Source organism: Canis lupus, chromosome 21 (assembly GCF_048164855.1).
Source record: "Canis lupus baileyi chromosome 21, mCanLup2.hap1, whole genome shotgun sequence".
Lineage (NCBI taxonomy): Eukaryota > Metazoa > Chordata > Mammalia > Carnivora > Canidae > Canis > Canis lupus.
In genome coordinates, this window is record NC_132858.1 from 56,441,090 (window position 1) to 56,457,774 (window position 16,685).

General features: G+C 44.6%; 1 long non-coding RNA gene across 1 annotated transcript; it reads right to left on the minus strand.

Annotated features, from left to right (window-relative positions):
* Positions 1-7,651: 7,651 nt before the first annotated feature.
* On the minus strand, positions 7,652-14,869 carry LOC140613218 (uncharacterized). Its single transcript, XR_012014396.1, has 3 exons — positions 14,607-14,869; positions 14,000-14,139; positions 7,652-12,529 (listed from the first exon to the last, which is right to left on the minus strand). It is a non-coding gene; the product is annotated as an uncharacterized lncRNA (long non-coding RNA).
* Between the last annotated feature and the right edge of the window lie 1,816 nt (positions 14,870-16,685).

Genomic DNA, 16,685 nt, shown 5'->3' on the forward strand with positions numbered 1-16,685 from the left:
ATCTGGGTGGGGTGGTGGCCTGGGGACTGAGAGGTGTTCTTGGACTGTTTGGGGCCACCTGGCCATCCCAGTTCTTTGTTCCCACTGTTTTGGAGGCAGAGAGAAGGCTGGGCCAGAAGCCACTGACTAAAGAGATAGGACCAATAGTCATGGCAGGACTCAGGAAATCAATCAATTGGCATCAAAATAGTGTTTGGGACAGTGTCAGCGAAGGGTGCCCTGGCGCAGGAGCCTCTTACTGTTCAGTCCCCAAGGCCACCTCCAGGATAGTTACCTCCCCTCTCAGAATGCTGTCCCCAGGCAATAACCCTTTTAGTAGGGCCACAGAGAACAGAAGGGAGCAGAAATCAAGTCTTCCGTGCAGGGGGAACCCAGCCAGCCAAGCTGTCCATTGAGCAGGACGTCACTTTCTCCCTATCCAGAGGGGCGTGATGTGTTATTCAGACCACTGATGACTGGATTTACATTTCCTTTTCTGAAAGAGAGTTTTTATTCTGATTGCTCTGCTTTCCTTCCTTGATTAGGTTAGATATCTGGGTAACTGTTAAATCCATGGTTGCAAGATCATGAAACTGAACATTTTCACCTTCCATGATGCGTGTACAGCACCCCCAGGTTTTCAGCTTGTTGCAGTATGATCTACTTGGATCCAGTCCTGAGCCATCTTCCAAAGGAAGAGGAGTTTTTTGTGATTGAAAGGATTGTTGCATTATGAGAAGTGCAGTCTTTGGAATAATTAGTTAGGGAAAGGGTGTGTGTACATGTGTATGCAAATCTGCATGCATACTCGGGAACCAAGGGGTGGACTGTGGTTGAATATGTAATGTTTTTTGCTTGCTCTGTTGTATTAATTGTAAGTGGCTGTTGTAACAAATTTCTTGGTGGCTTAAAACAACACAAATGTGTTCTCTTAGAGTTCTGTAAGGAGTCGGAGGTTTAATATAGGTTTCACCAGGCTAGACTTAAGGTGGTTAGCAGGGCTGTATTTCTTTCTAGAGGCTCCAGGGGAGAAGCTGTTTCCTGTTCATTCAGCTTGTTGGTAGGATTCAACAAGTTGTCGGACTGAGGTCCCATTTCCTTGCTGGTTATGAGCTGAGGGCCATTCCCTTCTTCTTTTCTTCTTCTTTTTTTTTTCTTCTTCTTCTTCCTTCTTCCTTCTTCTTCTTTCTTCTTCTTTCTTCTTTCTTCTTTCTTCTTTCTTCTTCCTTCCTCCTCCTCCTCCTTCCTCCTCCTCCTTCCTCCTCCTCCTCCTCCTTCCTCCTCCTCCTTCTTTCTTCCTCCTCCTTCTTCCTTTCTCCTCCTCCTCCTTCCTTCTTTCTTCCTCCCCTTCTTTCTTCCTCCTCCTTCCTTCCTCCTCCTCCTCCCTTCTTCCTCCTTCTTTCTTCTTCTTCTTCTTCTTCTTTCTTTTTCTTCTTCTTCTTCTTCTTCTTCTTTTCTTCTTCTTCTTTTCTTCTCCTTCCTCCTTCCTTCCTCCTCTGCTTTCTTCATCTATTTATTTGTTAGAGAGAGAGAATAAGTAGGAGGGGCAGATGGAGAGGAAGAGAGAATCCAAAGCAGACTCTGTGCTGAGTGTGGAGCCTAATGCGGAGTTTGACCTCATGACCCTGAGATCATGACCTGAGCCAAAGCCAAGAGTCAGATGCTCAACTGACTGCCACCCAGGTGCCCCATTCCCAGCTTCAGAGGCCACTCACATGTCTTGATTTGTGACACCTTCCTCCATCTTCAGTGCCAGCAATGGTGAGTCCAGTGCTTCTCACAGACTCTTCTGCTTTCCTTCTCTATGGACTCATCTCATTAGATTGGAGCCACTTGAGTAATTCCAGATAATTTCCCTATTTCAAGGTCAACTGATAAGGTAATCTTAATTCTATCTGTAACCTTAATTATTTGTTGCATGTAGCAGAATATATATACAGATGCTGGGGATTAGGTGGCCATCTTTGAGGTGCCATCATTCCACCTGCCACAGTTACATGCTCAGGAGAGGGGGGACTTGTGGAGTGTAGAATCTGCATATGATCAGTTTTACCTGATTCTGCTAAATAATTTTCCAAAGTGGTTGTACTCACCAAACACTATTCTGTTTTGTTGATCTATTTGTTTAATCATATGCTCATATCATACTGTCTGAGTTTCTGTAGCTTTTAATTAGTAAGTCTTAATATCTGGTAATGTAAATCTTCTTTCTTATTCTTCTTTGGTATTGTATTTGCTATTTTAGTCTTGCATTTCCATATAAATTTTTTAATTAACTTGACTTCCACAATACCTGCTGGAATTTTGAATGGGATTGTTAGATTCTATAGATAATTTGGGGGAAGAATTCACATTTTATAATAGAGTATTTTGTTTTTAAAAGATTTTATTTATTTATTCATGAGAGACACACAGAGAGGAAGAGGCATAGACACAGGCAGAGGGAGAAGCAGGCTCCATGCAGGGAGCCTGATGTGGGACTCGATCCTGGGTCTCCAGGATCACACCCTGGGCTGACGGTGGCATTAAACCACTGAGCCACCCAGGCTACCCTTATAATAGAGTCTTCTAATCCATGGATAAGGCATATCTGTCTTTATTTTGGTCTTCATTATGTCTCTCAATAATGTTTTACAATCATCTATCCATTTATTTATTTGTTTTTGAGAGAGGGTGCGGATGGAGGGAGGGGCAGAGGGAGAGTGAGAGTGAGAATCTTAAGCAGACTCTGTGCTGAGCAGGGAACCTGACATGGGGCTTCATCTCACGACCCTGAGATCAATGACCTGAGTCAAAATCAAGAGTTGGACACTTAACTGACTGAGCCACCTAGGTACTCCAAACATATATATTTTTACATATACTTTATTAAATCTTTTCCTAAGTGTTTTATTTTTGAAGCAATTATAAATGGTGTCATTTAATAATTAATTTTCCAATTGTTGCTGTTGTTTAGAAATATAAAATTATGTCCAGTAACTCTGATTATTAATCATAGTAGTTTCTCATAGACTTCTTTGGATTTTTTTAGTGTTCATATTGATGTAATCAATAACAAATGACATCTTTATCTACTCCTTTCCAGTCTCATTACTTTTCTCTTTCTTGTCTTATTGAGTCTGGGTGGCATCTCCAGCCCATCATTGAATGGGGATGGTGTGAGCAGCCATTTGTACTTTGCTCCAAAACTCAAGGAGAAGGATTTTTTAGATTTCACCATCAAGCATGATGTTTGAGTGTTTTGAAGACACATCAAGAGGTTAAGTAAATTTACTTCTATTCATAGTTTTTTCTTTTTATCATGAATGGATTTTTAATTTTATACAATAATGTTTCTCCCTCCACTGACATGATCATATGTTCTATAGATATGGTTAATTACTTAAGTAGATTTTTGAATGCTAAATCAATCTTGCTTTTCTAGAATAAGTCTGTTTGATCACACTGTACTACCCTTTAATACTGTCTGGTACTTTGATAGCATTTTATATCATATAGTTTTGTAATGTTTTCTTTAGTGATTATAGATTTGACTTTCATTACCCTTGTATTTAATGCCTCTGTGAAGCTTTTGTATCAAGGTTTGCTAGCCTCAGATATTGAATTGGAAATGTTCTCTCCTTCCCTTTCTCTGGATAAATGGATATAAGTTTGTGTTATTTTGACATGAAACACGTGGCAAAGTTACCCAGCCTGGAGTTTTTGGTTAGAAAGTGACCCAGGAGGGGTGCTTTCAGCCTGGTTCAATGTCCAGCAATCGATTCAGTGTCCAACTGGTGATTTTGGCTCAGGTCATGATCTTGGGGTCCTGAGATCGAGTCCCGAGTCTAGCCCCACACTCATTAGGGAGTCTGCTTGAAAATTCTCTCCCTCTGCCTCTGCCTACCCCCTATTTGTGGATACAATCTCTGTTTCTCAAATAAATAAATAAATCTTAAAAAAAAAAGAAAGACTAACCCAGGCGGGAGGGATGCAGGACCTGCTTGTCATGGAGCCAAGGAATATGATACGAAGAGGCATCTGAAGGAAACAAAGATGGAACATACAGCACTTTAGCTATGTGGCTCCGGTGGACATGAAAAGGACATAGTGTCTGAGTCTCAAGGTCTGAAGAATTTTCAAAACCTGTGCCCACAGTTGGCTGACTTTCCTCTGATATGAACCAGCATCAACTCCCAAACTATAAACTCCCTCATTTGCTCTTTTGTTGTCCTTGTTATATTAAGAGTTTAAATAAAAATGCTTTACACACAAAAACAAATTAACGAGGGGCCTGAATCCCAAGACATTAGTGAGTCTGACTTCCCGCTGCTTCCCCTCAAAGCGCCTGCTGTTTCAGGGCTGAGGAATTGGGCAGAATGGGGCTGATCGGAAGCAAATGATAAGCAGTGAGTTCCAGCACCTGGGGAGACAGAAACTGGAGTTCTGCAGAGAAGTGAGCCCCATACTTTCTGTTTTCTGCCCACAACAACATTAATCTAGAAATTGGTACTGAGGTATACTGATACAATAAGGTAAAATAAGGTATATAATAAGTAATACATGATGATGAAGATAGATGATAGATAGATAGATAGATAGAAGATAGATAATAGATAGATAGTCTCTATCTATAACATCCAATAACAATGATCCCAGGTCTTAGCTTCTACAAATGAACCAGAGCTCCATGATTCCAGGGCCATGTTAGGAAAATTACAAGGTGAAGCCTGGAGCATCTTGTGCCAAAACAGCAAGGAGGGGCTCACAGACTGGAGGCATGTTACAGGGATACAGGAGCCAGCCTGGAGGGCCTCCTGTTGGTCAAGTCTGAGATGGTTTGAATGTCAAGAGAAACAGTGAGAGAACGGACTAACTCAGTAAAATAGGAAATCATATTACAGATATAAATACATCAGTGATTACATCGAAAATTCTATGATGAAGGGGGTATTTATATAGTTGGAAAGTATTTCCCTACAAAATGCTTAGTAATTTCAAAGGAGAAAGAGTATCATCATGGTGGAGACTGTGGGAGATCCCAGCTTCAGTGCGTGATTGTCAGTAGTACAAGGAGAACTTGTGGGCCTCCTACAAGGACATAGGCACAACATTACCTCAAGATGTTTTGCCAAAGATACACGACTTTAATCTATGCATGAGGACATGTCAGATGATCCAGATGAGGGGCCTTCCATGTTCTACAAACAGCTGGCTGTGGTGTTGGAAAGTACCCAGGGACTGGAGAGGAGACATGGAGTACCTTTTACTCTGCAGGGCATTATTATAGATGAGACTTGAGTACAGGCCAGAGGACCAGGTGTCAGCTCTACATCCATGACAGCTCCCTCATTTTCAAGGATGCACTGCAGTTGTGTGTGGGGAAAAGTCCTTGTTTGTAGGAAATACATGCCAAAATCTTCAGGGGTGATATGGTGTCAGTTTTGCAACTTTCTCACAAATGTATGTCTAGGTTTTCTCTAAGTTTGTAATTATTTCAAAATTATAAGAAACAAATTGAATTTATGACTTTCCCACTAAGAAAACTCCAGGCCTGGCTGGCTTCATTTGGTAAATTCTATCAAAAACCTAAGGAATAATTAAAGTCAGTATTATAGAAAATCTTTTAGAAAATGGAGGCAGGAATACTTCTGAGATCATCTCATGGACCCAGGATACCAGTGATGCCAAACCAGACAAGGATATTATAAGAAAAGAAAATTGCAAACCAGCATCTCCCCATGAACAGAAAAGTCCTCAACAAAATATTGGCAAATTGATGGAGCAATCCATAGAAAGAATAATACATCACCATTTCCTTGTTGTGTGACCTTGGGCATTTTACTTGGCTGCTCTGAACCTCATGGCCCTCACACACCCTTCCTGAGGATAGTGCCTCGAACATTCGTTCTAATGATTTCCCCATCTTTTTCACCGCAGTAGGCCAGGGCCAGTATGAGGACCCCAGCCCCAGGGCACAGTCACTGGGTCAAGGAGCAGACCCGCTGCCTCTGTGGGTCCCATCAGTTTCTCTCCTCCTGGAACTCAGGTCTTGAGCGGTGACCAAAGGCAGCCACAAGAGGACATGGAGGTGGCACCCACCGTTCCCACAGCAGCCGGGACTCCGTCTTCCCAGGTGTCTGTCTCTCCCTTTGGCACAATGAGGAATGACCCTCACCTCTCAGTATATCCCCATTGCTTTGGTGGTTAGAGTGAATTTCTCTTGCTTGTAAGCAGCACTTCTCACTGTGGGAGAGGAGAGGATGTGCCTGCACATGGGTGAGGGGGTGGAACTTGAGGGAAGGGCAAGGAGGGCTGAGTCCCCAACAGCAGGTCAGATGGTCAGCCCTGAAGGGAGTGACCTCAGGGTGGGTAGTTAAGAGAGCAATATTTACATGAACATAGCAGAAACTTGCCTGCTAGATGAAAGATTAAGAGTTGGACTCATTTTTAAAAAAGATTTTGTTTATGCATGAGAGACACAGAGAGTGGCAGAAACACAAGCAGAGGGAGAAGCAGGCTCCCTGTGGGGAGCCCAATGTGGGACTCGATCCCAGGATCCCAGGATCACACCATCGGCCAAAGGCAGACGCTCAACCACTGAGCCACCCAGGTGCCCCCAACTCAGTTTTTGACTTTGGAGTGCTGGCAGCCTCCGAGCCTCACCTTCCTCTTTCCTTTTGTCCCATGTCTGGGTGAGATGGTGAGAAAGCTGAGTGCTCCCTCCCTTGGCAGGTGAGAGATTCAGAGAGCCCCTGAGCCAGTGTTACACTGGGGATTTGTGGTGATTTCCTAAATTCCATAATATATGTAATTCATTCTGAATGTCCTAGTCCTCAAATGTCCAGTTCCCAGAGGGAGAAGAGGGAAAAATAAAGGGGGCTGGAATAAAACCCTGTCTCTTAATTTCCCTGGTGGCTTCTTTAGCCAGTAGGTTTGCGACAATGGCAGTCTACCTCCCTGCCTGTACCTCCAAGATCAGAAGCAGCAATCACAGTATAAATCCCTGATACTTGTAGGGAAAGATCCATATTGTCTACATTAGCCCCCCAAAATCACATTCATGACATGTCAGGGATGCAGACATGAATGTCTGCCATGTGGCCGAAGATGAGGATTGAGTGGCCACCACATGCTGAGAGTGGAGAGAAACCACAGTGTGCTGCCCAGTAATTCCCCTGAAGGCTGCAAGCCTTTGAAAAGACCCCAGAATTTCAAAATAGTTACATCAGACATATTCTTCAAGTACAATTTTTGTCTAGAATGGGAGATGTTTTCCTGGAGCTTCCTGCTTTGCCACCTTCTCTAACATCATTCTAAGACCATTCACAGTTATTGTAATCCTTGCCTTTCTGAAAATTTGTTCCAGAGATGCCTGGGTAGGCTCCATCAGCTAAGTGTCTGACTCTTGATTTCAGCTCAGGTCATGGCCTCAGGGTCATGAGAGTGAGCCCCTCATGGAGTTTGCTTGGGATTCTGTCTCTCTCTCTCTGTCTCTCTCTCTCTCTCTCTCTCTCTTTTTTTTAAGATTCATTTATTTTTTTATTTTTTTTATAATTAATTTATTTTTTATTGGTGTTCAGTTTGCCAACATACAGAATAACACCCAGTGCTCATCCCATCAAGTGCCCCCCTCAGTGCCCATCACCCATTCATCCCCACCCCCGCCCTCCTCCCCTTCCACCACCCCTAGTTCATTTCCCAGAGTTAGGAGTCTTTATGTTCTGTCTACCTTTCTGACATTTCCCACACATTTCCTCTCACTTCCCTTATATTCCCTTTCACTATTATTTATATTCCCCAAATGAATAAGAATATATAATGTTTGTCCTCCTCTGATTGACTTATTTCACTCAACATAATACCTTCCAGTTCCATCCATGTTGAAGCAAATGGTGGGTATTTGTCATTTCTAATGGCTGAGTAATATTCCATTGTATACATAAACCACATCTTCTTTATCCATTCATCTTTCGATGGACACCGAGGCTCCTTCCAGTTTGGCTATTGTGGACATTGCTGCTAGAAACATCGGGGTGCAGGTGTCCCAGTGCTTCATTGCATCTGTATCTTTGGGGTAAATCCCCAGCAGTGCAATTGCTGGGTCATAGGGCAGATCTAATTTTAACCCTTTGAGGAACCTCCACACAGTTTTCCAGAGTGGCTGCACGAGTTCACATTCCCACCAACAGTGTAAGAGGGTTCCCTTTTCTCCACATCCTCTCCAGCATTTGTGGTTTCCTGCCTTGTTAATTTTCCCAATTCTCACTGGTGTGAGGTGATACAGTCAACAAAACTAAAAGACAACCTACAGAATGGGAGAAGATATTTGCAAATGACGTATCAGATAAAGGGCTAGTTTCCAAGATCTATAAAGAACTTACTAAACTCAACAGCAAAGAAACAAACAATCCAGTCATGAAACGGGCAAAAGACATGAAGAGAAATCTCACAGAGGAAGACATAGACATGGCCAACATGCACATGAGAAAATGCTCTGCATCACTTGCCATCAGGGAAATGCAAATTAAGATTCATTTATTTATTTATTTGTGATAGACATGGAGAGAGAGAGAGAGGCAGAGACACAGGAGGAGGGAGAAGCAGCCTCCACGCCAGGAGCCCGACGTGGGACTCGATCCCGGGACTCCAGGATCGCGCCCTGGGCCAAAGGCAGGCGCCAAACTACTGAGCCACCCAGGGATCCCCAGGATTCTCTCTCTTGATCTCTGTCTGCCCCTCCCACCCTGCTTGTACTCTCTTTAAAAAAAAAATGTGTTCCATCTGTTCTTTGTTTTCCAACATTTCCAATTTGGAGATTACTGGACACTGGTTCTAAACTGACACTAATTTCAGGAAACCTAAAATGTCACTGTGGTCCACTAGTCAGCACAGGGGCTTAGGGAGAGCAGGTGAGCAAGGCAGTTTGGTGCCAGGGCATCTCCGAGCACGTCTGGTATGTTTCCAGAGCGATCTTGTGTAACGGAATTACATTTATTGAATTCACATACTCAGTAACTGGCTGAACTGTGTTGCTTCCCTGGCTTCTGGAATAGCGCTATACCGGTAGGAAGGAAGAGGGTTAGAATTCACTAGAACTCTTTCTACTTAGGAAAATAGTAAACCAACAGAAATTCCACATTCTGGAAGAGATTAGTGCCACCATGAAGGACTTGAAAGGACTTGGAAAATTGGGGGGTGAGTGGCGAATCTCTCATAGGTTATTCAATTCACATATCTGGCCTGTGCAGAAAACAGAAGGATCTTGTAAAATGATGGTAAATTCTAGTAAGCTTAACTAGATGGTATCTCCAATTGTAAGTGTTGTTCCAGATGTGGTTTTATTGCTGAGTAAATTAACACATCCCCCATACCTGGGTATGCAGCTTTTGATCTGGAAAATGCCTTTACCACACCTTGACATCTATTAGTAAAGACCAACAGAATACTTTTCTTTTAGCTGGCGAGACCAGAAGTACACGTTCCCTGTCCTACCTCAGAGGTATATCTACTCTCTAACTATATATCATAATTTGGTCCACAGGGATCTTGATTGTCTTTCCCTTCCACAGGACACCACATGGGTCCTGATGGCATTATATTGATTGACCTAGTGAGTAAGAAGTAGCAAATACTCCAGAGTTATTGGCAACACATTGGCATGTCAGAGGGTGAGAACTAAATATGATAAATTCAAAGGCCTTTCTCCTCAGTGAAATTTCTAGAGGTCCCTTGGCACCAGGCATGTCAAGATATTCCTTCTAAAGGGCAAAAAAGAGGCAGAATGCCTAGTGGGCCTCCTTGGATTTTGGAGGCAACATATTCCTCATTTGGGTCCATTTACTGAGTGACCTTGAAAAGCTGCTAGTTTTGGGTGGGACTCAAAATGAGAGAGGGCTCTGCAATAAGTCCAGGCTGTCATGCAAGCTGCTCTGCTACTTGGGCTATATGATGCAGCAGATCCAATAGTTCTCAAAGCAGCAGTGGTAGGTAGAGGCTTTCTGGATGTGAGTCACAATGTGGACACCTAGTATTTGTGAGGAAATTCCTATTATCCTCCAAAAACCCTATTATCTCTCTTTGGGGAACAGCTTTTGGCTTGCTACTGGGCCTTGGTAGAGACTGATGCTACCAAGTTACTATGCAGTCTGAGCTTCCGGTATTAAGCTAGACATCGTCTGACCAATAAAGCCATAGGGTCGGGCATGCACAACAGTATTCCATTGTTGAATGGAAGCGGTCCATACAAGATTAGGCTTGTACATGCCCTGAAGGCACAAGGAAATTACACGAAGACATAACCCAAAAGCCCACGGACCTCACTCCTGCTACATTACCTTCTCTCTCCTAGCCTGCATCTATGGCCTCCTAGGGATGTCTGCACTGTTAGTTGACTAGGAAAGTGAAAGCTGAAGCTTGGTTTACAGATAATATGCACGCACCATTCAAAAGTGGACAAATGTGGCACCACAGTCCCTTTCTGGGACATCCATGAAGGACAGTGGTGAAAGGAAATCTTCTGAGTGGGAACAATCAGGTGCAGCTAATTGTTCATTTTGCTTTGGAAGAAGTAGTCAGAAGTATGGTTTTGGGCTGTGGCCAACGGTTTAGCTGGATGGTTAGCAATTTGGAAGGAATATGATTAGAAAATTGGTGAGAAAGAGGTGTGGGGAGGAGAAATGTGGATAGACCTTTGAGTGTTCAATAAACATGAAGATATTTTTGGGAGGTACTGTACTGTGTGGGATCATTGATCTCAATTAGCAAGGGGAAATTGGGCTGCTACTACACGGTGGAAATAAGGCCAAGGGTGTCTGAAATACAAGTGAGCCTTTAGGATGACTTTTACTACTACCAGTTTCTGTGATTAAAGCTGATGGAAAACTACAATGATCCAATTCAGGCAGGAGTATTAATGATCCCCACACTTCAGAAATGAAGATTTGTGTAATCCGTCTGTCTAAGAAATCCACCTAAGCCCCACACATTATTAAAAAGCTCAAAATGGATATCAAGCATATGTATACTGTAAAACTATAAAACTCTTAGAAGATAAAATAGGAGGAATTCCTTGTGCCCTGGGTCTTGGTAAAGAGTTCTTAAACACGACAAAAAATGGGGCAGCTGGGTGGCTCAGTTAACGAAGCCTTGGACTTTGGCCCAGGTCATGATCTCAGGGTCCTGGGATTGAGCCCTGTGTGAGGCTCTGTGCTGAGCTGGGAGTCTGCTTGAGGATTCTCTCTCTCCCTTTGCAAACCCCCCCCCCCCATCTCTCTAAAATAAATAAATCTTTAAAAACAAAACAAACGAAAAATCCCAGGGCACCAAAAGCATGATCTGTAATAGGAAAAATTGGACTTCATAAAAATAAAATAATTTGTTCTCTGAAAGATTCTGTTAAAAAGATAAAAAGACAAGCTACATCCTGAGAGAATATTTACATGCTATATTATTTGACAAAGGAGTCTTATCTAGATTATGTGAAGAAGCCTGAGAACTCGATGTTTAAAAACCAAACAATCTAATTATAAAATGGACACCCAAAAAGAAAGACACAAAGAGAAATTTCACTGAATAAGATATACAAATGACAGATAAGCACATGAAAAGATGTTCAACGTCACTACCCTTTAGTAAAGTATTGAGACCATGATAAGGTATCACTACAAGCTATCAAAATAACTAAAATATAAGATAATGGCATATGCATGTTACCTCAAACTGGATTAAAGACCTAAATATAAGATCCCAAACTCCAAAACTCCTAGCAGAAAACACAGGGGAAAGCTTCATAACATTGGATTTGGCAGTGATTTCTGGGACGTGACACCAAAAGCAGAGGCAATAATAGCAAAGACAAATGGGACTACATCAAACTTTAAAACACTCATGCATCAAAGGGCACAATGGACAGAGTGAAAAAAGTCTATAGAATGGGAGAAAAGATTTATAAATCATTAAAGTGATAAGGGATTAATAATATAAGGAGTATGTAGACAACTCCTACAACTCAATAGAAAAAAATCAAGTAAGTTGGTTTAAAAAGGATTCAACAATATGAACTGACCTTTCTCCAAAGAAGATATACAAATGACCAACAAGTTTACAAAAAGATGCTCAACATCACTAATCATTAGAGAAATGCAAATCAAAACCACAGTTAAATATCACTCCACACCCATTAGGAAGAGTACTATCAAAAGATCAGAAAATAACAAGTGTTGACAAGGATGTGGAAAAATTAGAAGCTCTGGAAAACCACTATGGGAAACCGTGTGGCAGTTCCTCAAAAAAAAGCAAAAGTAGAACTACCGTGTAATTTATCAATTTCATTTCTGGGTATAATCCAAAAGAATCGAAAGCAGGTCTTGAGATATTTCCACACCCCTGTTCATAGCAGCATTATTCACAAAAGGTGAACACAAGGGGATCCCTGGGTGACTCAGCGGTTTAGCGCCTGCCTTTGGCCCAGGGTGTGATCCTGGAGTCCCAGAATCAAGTCCCGCGTCGGGCTCCTGGCATGGAGCCTGCTTCTCCCTCTGCCTGTGGCTCTGCCTCTCTCTCTCTATGTCTATCATGAATAAACAAAATCTTTTTTAAAAAAAGGTAAACACAAGAAATCCATGAATGGATGGAAGAATATACAGAGTGTGGTATATACATTTACTGGCATGTCATTCAACCTTAAAAGGCAATCCTGTCACACACTACAGAATGGACATTAAGCCTAGTATTATGAACCAGTCACAATATGACAAATATTATATGATTCCAGTTAATGAGGTATCTTAAGTAGCCAAATTCATAGCAATAGAAAGAATGGTGGTTACCAGATGTTGGGATTAAGGGGAGAAGGAGGGCATTGGTTAATAGGCATAGAATTTCAGATTTGAAAGATGGAAAAGTTTTGGAGATCCATTGCACAACAACATGAATATACTTAATACCTCTGAGTTATATGCTTATAAACAGTGAAGATGGTTGATTTTACATTATTTGTAGTGTACCATAATTTTTAAGAAGATAATCACATACTAAATATTGAGGAGGATGTACAGCAACTGGATTGCTCCTACACTGTGGTAGGATTGTAAATGTCCCAGCCACTTTGGAAAACAGTTTTGCAGTTACTTTAAACATTGACTATACCTGTATCACACAGTACATCAGTTGTGCTTCTGGGCATTTGTTTCAGAGAAATGAAAACTTATGTTTACACAAAGATTCGTATACAGTTGTTCAGAGTAATGCAAAACTCCCTAACCAGTACCCTAACCTGTACCCTAACCCTAACCCTAACCCGTACCCTAACCCCTAACCCGTACCCTAACCCCTAACCCGTACCCTAACACTAAACCTAACCCGTACCCTAACCCTAACCCGTACCCTAACCCGAACCCTAACCCGTAACCTAACCCTAACCCGTACCCTAATCCTAACCATAATCCTAACCCGTATCCTAACCCATACCCTAACCCTAACCCGTACCCTCCTTAACCCGTACCCTAACCCGTACCCTAACCCTAACCCCTAACCCTAACCCTAACCCTAACCCTAACCACTAACCCGTACCCTAACCCGTACCTTAACCCTAACCCGTATCCTAACCCTAACCCCTAACCCTAACCCTAACCTGTACCCTAATCCCTAACCTGTACCCTAACACCTAACCCGTACCCTAAACCTAGCCCTAACCCCTAGCCCAAACCCTAACCCATAACCCTAACCCTGCCTTCACCCCTTACCCTAAACTCTAACCCCATCCCCCACTCTATCTCTAACCGTATTCCCTCCCTCTATTCCCTAACCCTAAACCCTATAACCTATCTGTAACATTACCCTAATCCAGACCCTAAGTCAATTTCCTAGTCCCTAATACCTTACTTTAACTCCTACCTCTTGACCCTTACCCCATCCCTCACCCTCACCAGTAACTCGTATGCATAACCATGATCACTAATCCATATCATCTAAGCTAACCTTAACCACCTATTGCTCACCCTAAACCCTAACCCTATCTCAATTCTCCCCATTCACTTACCTTGTCGTTCTGAGTAGCCCTGCTGAGGTGGATGTGACTCTGAACAGCGCCTCCAGGGTCCTCCAGCGGGTCCTGAGGAAGCCGGACTCCTGTCTTGGCGGACGTGGCCCCATGTCTTCCTGAGTCATAGACATTGGGTCCTGAGGACGAGAGGGGTCCTGTCACTGTGGACTATGCCTCACATCCTCCAGAAGCCTCCCCGCGGGTTCTGAGGAGGCCAGGCTCCTGTCACCATGGACGCGGCCCCACATGGGACTGAAGCCTACCCGCGGGTCCTGAGAAGGCCGGGGCTCCTGTCAGCGTAGACGCTGCCCAACGTCATCCCGAAGACTCACCGCAGGTCCTGAGGAGGCTGGGGTTCCTGTCCCCATGGACACAGCCCCACGTCATCCCAAAAACTCACCGTGGGTCCTAAGGAGGCTGGGGCTCCTGTCCCCGCGGACACAGCCCCACGTCATCCCAAAAACTCCCCGCGGGTCCTAAGGAGGCTGGGGCTCCTGTCCCCGCGGACACAGCCCCACGTCATCCCAAAAACTCACCGTGGGTCCTAAGGAGGCCGGGGCTCCTGTCAGGGAGGACGCGGCCCCACATCTTCCTGAAGTCTCACCGCGGGTCCTGAGGAGACCGGGCTCCTGTCAGCGAGGACGGGGCTCCACATCCTCTGGAAGCCTCACCGCGAGTCCTGAGGAGGCCAGGGCTCCTGTCACCGTGGAGGCAGCCCCACATGGTCCTGAAGCCTACCCGCGGGTACTGAGGAGGCCGGGGCTCCTGTCAGCGTGGACGCGGCCCCACGTCCTCTTCAGGCCTCCAGAGCGCAGAGGGGCTCCTGTTACTGCTGGCGGACGAGGCCTACTGCGCATGTGCGCCCTTGACCCGGGCCTGGGTTCGGGCGCCCCCTGCGGGACGCTCAGGAGCTGAAGGAGGCCGTGCAGGAGGCGGCGTCCCCGCGCCCAGGGCCGGACCTGCCTCCTTCCAGGCTCCAGCTGAGACCTAGGAGCTTCAGAAACGTCGCGCTGAAATGGAGCCCAACACCCGGCTTCCCCAGAAATACTTAAGGACAATGAATTGGAGCCCACAGGATGCGAAATGAAATGTGGACCAAACTTTTACCACGTCCGCCAAGACTCACTCAACCCTCTTCCACTGTGGGCGGGACCGCGGGCTGGTGCAGCCGCCCTGGAAACAGTCAGGAGGCTCCTCAGGAAGTTACCGATAGACCTGCCCTGCGACCGGCAGGTGCACGGCCTGGAGCTCACTCCGAAGATACAGATGCAATGAAATGCCGGGACACCTGCGCCCCAATGTCTACAGCAGCCAGGTCCACAGTAGCCACACTGTGGGAGGAGCCTCGGTGCCCTCTGCCAGATGATGGATAAAGAGGATGGGAGATAGATGATGGTCATAGAGAGAGGAACGGTACTCAGCTATCAAAGAGAAGGAAATCTTGCCATTTGCAATGACGCGGATAGAACTAGAGGGATCATGTTAAGTGAAATAAGTCAGTCGGGAAAGAGAATGACCGTGTGGTGTCATTCATAGGTGGGATTAAAGAAGCAAAGCAGATGAACTACTGTGAAGGGAAGGAGAGACAAATAAGATGAAAACAGATGCAGGAAATACAGACTCTTAATCATAGGAAACAAACTGAAGGTCGCTGGAGGGGGGGGGAGGGGTTAACGGGGGACGGGCACAAAGGAGGGCAGGTGATGTCACAAGCACTGCTGTTCTCTCCAACGGGTGAATCCCTGAATTCTACCTCTGAAAGTAGAATTATACTTTCGCTATAACGAAAACACTATACGTTAAATCATTGGGTTTAAATTAAATTAAGTTAAAAAATATCAGTTGTATCAGAGCACATTTCCTTCTGAACTCTCTGTTCTGCTCCTTCAGCTTATGCTGGAACCACCCCCTGTGGGTCTAAGTAGGTGCCACGCCTCGTTCATGGCCCAACCCAGGGCTAGAACTCAGGACCCCGAGATCAGGACCAGAGGTGAGGTCAGGAGTCGGATGCTTAACCGACAGAGCCAGCCGGGGGTCCGAGAACCACACTGCTTTATCCTGTGTCTCTGTGACATCGTTTGAAATAGGAAAGTGCTGCGTCCCACTCTATCCTGCTTTTCCAATACTGATTTGCTGTCCGGGGTCATTTGTGGGGGCTGACGGATGTTAGGTTTTTTTTTTTTTTTCCTATTTCTAGGATCTACCACCATGATTTTGATAGGAATGACATTGAAACCGAGGGTGGCTTCAGGAACTGCGGACATTTTCACAAGATGAGGCTCCCACCCCACGAGCCCAGGACGACCTCCCAGAGCCTGGTACGGCTCAGTGCACAAGTCTTGTGCTCCTTTGGTTCAGTCTCATTATTTATTCTCTGTGATGCTCCTGAGAAGGGAGTCACGTCCTTCATTTCCTTCCTGAGTGCTCATTGTCGGGACACAGCAAGGCTACTGAGCTCTGTAGGTTCAGTTGGTGTCCCGTGAATTTACTGAATTCAATCATTAGTTCTAACAGGTTTTGGTGTGGGCTCTCGGGTTTCCTGTTTCTAGTACCGAGTCTTCAGCAAGTAGGGACAGTGTGACGTCCCTCTTCCAGGTGTGAAACCTTTGCTGTTTCCTGTCTGTTGACTACATTAGGACTTCCAGTGCTGAGAGGGGACCTCCTTGGCTTGTTCCTACTCTTA